The 3,680-nt window shown below is 36.4% G+C and overlaps 1 non-coding gene across 1 annotated transcript; it reads right to left on the reverse strand.

Moving 5' to 3' along the window:
* Window positions 1-3,167: 3,167 nt before the first annotated feature.
* Window positions 3,168-3,274, reverse strand: LOC111560253. The gene has a single exon (XR_002742011.2). It is a non-coding gene; the product is annotated as a U6 spliceosomal RNA (small nuclear RNA).
* Window positions 3,275-3,680: the final 406 nt, after the last annotated feature.

A 3,680-nucleotide genomic window follows, 5' to 3' on the forward strand; every position in this document is an offset into this window, starting at 1 on the left:
TAATATTGGAATTTATCAAAATTAAAAACACACTCTTTGTAAGATATGTTCAAGGAAAATGAAAGCCTTAGACTAGAAAAATATTTATATCATTATTATAAATTAGTGAAAATTATAAATGTCACTATAATTTATAAATTATATGTAACAAAGGACTTGTATTCAGCATATATAATTATATATGTATGTATATATATATATATATATATATATATATGGACATACAAATAAGCAATGAGAATTCAAACAACATCATAATGGGGAAAAGCCCTGTACAGTCACTTTGTAAAACAAAATATAAAAATAACCATACACATCTGAAGATTGCTCAACATTATTAATTGGAAGAACTAAAATGTAAACAACTATCCACCTATCAAAATGGCCCAAAGTAGAAAACATTACAATGTCAACATTGGCAAGGATGTGCAGTAACTGGAATTCTCAGTGTTGTTGGAAAGGTAAAGTGATAAAACTACTCTGGAAAAAAGTTTGGCATTTTCTTATCTCAGCCAGTGTACTCCAAAGTATTATCTAGGTATCATCCTAGAGAACTAAAGATTTTAACACAGATTTTCTTAGCAGCTTTATTCTTAGCCCCAAATTGGCCATAGCCCAATTGTCCATGAACAAGTGAATGGATAAAAAACTTCTGATATAGCTAAAGAGTAGGACACTGCTCATTAACATAAAATCACAAAATATTCAGGCATGCAGCAATATAGCTAAATCTCAAAAACACTTTGTTGAGTGGAAGAAGCTGGATACATTAAAGGCAAACTGTATAATTCCATTAATACCAAATTATAGCGCATACTAAACTAATTTATAATGACAGAAAACTGGTAGTTGGCAGGGGCCAGAGTCAGGTTGAATTGATAGAAAATAGTCAGAGGCATATGGGGTGATACAATATTCTATATCTTGATTATGATTATGGTTACTTGACTGATTACAATTATCAAAACCAATTGAACTTTATACTTAAAATGAGTACCCTTATTATATGGAAATTCTCGCTCAATAAAGTTGATTAAAACTGTAAAGTGAAGAACTCTGGAAGCATTAAGTGGAAAAAAATAAAGAGGCAAAAAGAAGGGAACTACCAATCTAAATTAGAAAGTTACTATGAGCTGACTTAAAATATGCCATTTATTTGGGCAGCTGGGTGGCTCAGTTGGTTAAGTGTCCGACTTCAGCTCAGGTCATGATCTCGCAGTTTGTGGGTTTGAGCCCCACATAGGGCTCTGTGCTGAAAGCTCAGAGCCTGGAGCCTGCTTCGGATTCTGTCTCCAGTGCTCTCTGCCCACCCCCCACAACTTGTGCTCTGTCTCTAAAATAAATAAACATTAAATTTTTTTTAAAATGCCATTTATTTGATGTGTGTATTTAAATGTAGATTTACCCAGTCACCATACAGTTGGAACTTGCAGTGTGATAGCACGAATGGAAAAATACTAAGTACAGTTATAAATCATTTTCCTTTATGTAGTCCCCGACTCTTATTAATTTCAGATTAATTTGAAAAAAACAACTGATAGAAGCAAGCTCTCCCTCCCTGTCTCCTACCCTCGCTCTCTCTCTCTCACTGTTAAGAGTTTAGCAAAACCCGTCCATGATACTGTTGTCTCCGTATCCATTCTGAGTGGCTAAGTGGCCTGTAGCAGGCTTAAGTAGACACCAGCCCCTCCTGCAAGTATATGCCCTGGATTACAGCCCTCAGAGTCACAGGTAAGTTCCTGATACAAGTCGCTTGATGCCCCTTGTGATAAACAGTGTCTCTTGTCTCCTGGCTTTTCCACCTTGAGCACCCCTTGGATAAGATTCCCTTGGAGTTTACCTATCTTTTTGTTTTGAATTAACCGATTTAGACTTTGAGCACTCCACCAAAAGACCCTACTAAAGACCTGGATCCCAGGTCTTTCTCTGCAGGTTTCTACTTGTTCTACTGCAGGTTTCTCTGCCTGCACTCTGCCTTGACCTCCCAGTGTGGCCCCTCAAGAAATGCTCTCGACTTCTTTAAAAAAAATTTTTTTTTAACATTTATTTATTGTTGAGAGACACAGAGCACGAGCAGGGAAGAGGCAAAGAGAGAGGGAGACACAGAATCTGAAGCAGGCCCCAAGCTCTCAGCTGTCAGCACAGAGCCTGATTCAGGGCTTGAACCCATGGACTGCGAGATCATGATCTGAGCTGAAGTCAGACACTTAACTGACTGAGCCACCCAGGTGTCCCTTAATGGTCTCCACTTCTAAGATCTGTAATATGTTTCTCTATTTCACTTTCCCTTGCTGTATTTTGTTGAACCTGTAGCTCATCATCCAACCTCCAGCATTCTGCTCAACAAATGTTAATTTAACAACAACAACAAAATCACAACACACACACACACACACACACACACACACACACACACCCCTCCAGATGCTCAGTGAATTACTGATGAATGGAGAGAAAGAAAACAAAGAAAAATGATCAACGAAGTAAGGTGAGAAAATCCCTCTGATGCCAAGAAAGAACATGGCAAGACTATTTCCAATTCTATATATTCATTAAGTAAAATATTGGGCACGAAAAACTGTCCTTGATAGTTCCGTTAGAAACAGATATTGAATACCGATGATCTCAAAGGACACTAAACAAATACCCAAAGCCTTGTTGAGTTACTGCAGGTCTACATTTTATTTTCAATATCCATGCCTTTTGTGCAATTGATTACATCTGACCTGGGCTAATAATTTAACCAGAGTAAGTGAATTTCAGTCAAATTATTTCTCCAAAGCTAAGGTTGACAGGTCACTGCTGCTCCTTCCTTCTAGAAGAAAATTGAAGAGACATGGGAGTCACAGAAAGAGAAAGTAGAAAGTACTTGTAACTTCATTCAGTTCAACCTGTTCATTCTGCAAGTAAGAACACTGGCATGTGGAGGAAGAGAAAGAAATCAAGAAGGTTGTTTGGATAGAAGTTATGTAATTCCCCTAATGGCATATGTTATTACTAAGGCTTATGTCAGAATCCAGATCTTCTGATTCTCAATTCAGTATTCTTACCATACCTTGGAACACAGGTTACCAGGAAAATAGTTGTGTCATCTAGAATAACTAGCACTTTAAAGGTATTATTGTATTTTCTTTTTTTTTCTTTTTATTTATTTTTTATTTTTTTAAAAAAATATGGAACGCTTCACGAATTTGCGTGTCATCCTTGCGCAGGGGCCATGCTAATCTTCTCTGTATCATTCCAATTTTAGTATATGTGCTGCCGAAGCAAGCACTATTATTGTATTTTCTACAACATTTACATCAAAGCCTTAATTAGAAACTTCTTTGCAAAGATTTCTTTCACAGAATTAATTCACTAAATATTCCCATTCACGTGATATACTTGTAAATGAAATCTGATAGACACTGGCCTTACTCCATGTTGTTAACAAATTACACCTTTGGGATTCTCTGTAGGAGCCTATTTGGTCCTTGAAGAAACCATACATCTGAGAATTTTGTAATTTTCAATGTTAATCGCTAAGATTCAGTGAATTGAATGTTGAATATGGTATAAATTTCTGAAGTAATCTAAGAAACTAAAACAGAGATTTGGTACCTCCCCAGGTGATACATTGTTACATTTAATTATTTTGAAAACTTTCATTATAGAAATGAGGAAGGCAAGGCCCTAGGACC

The sequence above is a fragment of the Felis catus genome, chromosome B1 (assembly GCF_018350175.1).
Source record: "Felis catus isolate Fca126 chromosome B1, F.catus_Fca126_mat1.0, whole genome shotgun sequence".
NCBI lineage: Eukaryota > Metazoa > Chordata > Mammalia > Carnivora > Felidae > Felis > Felis catus.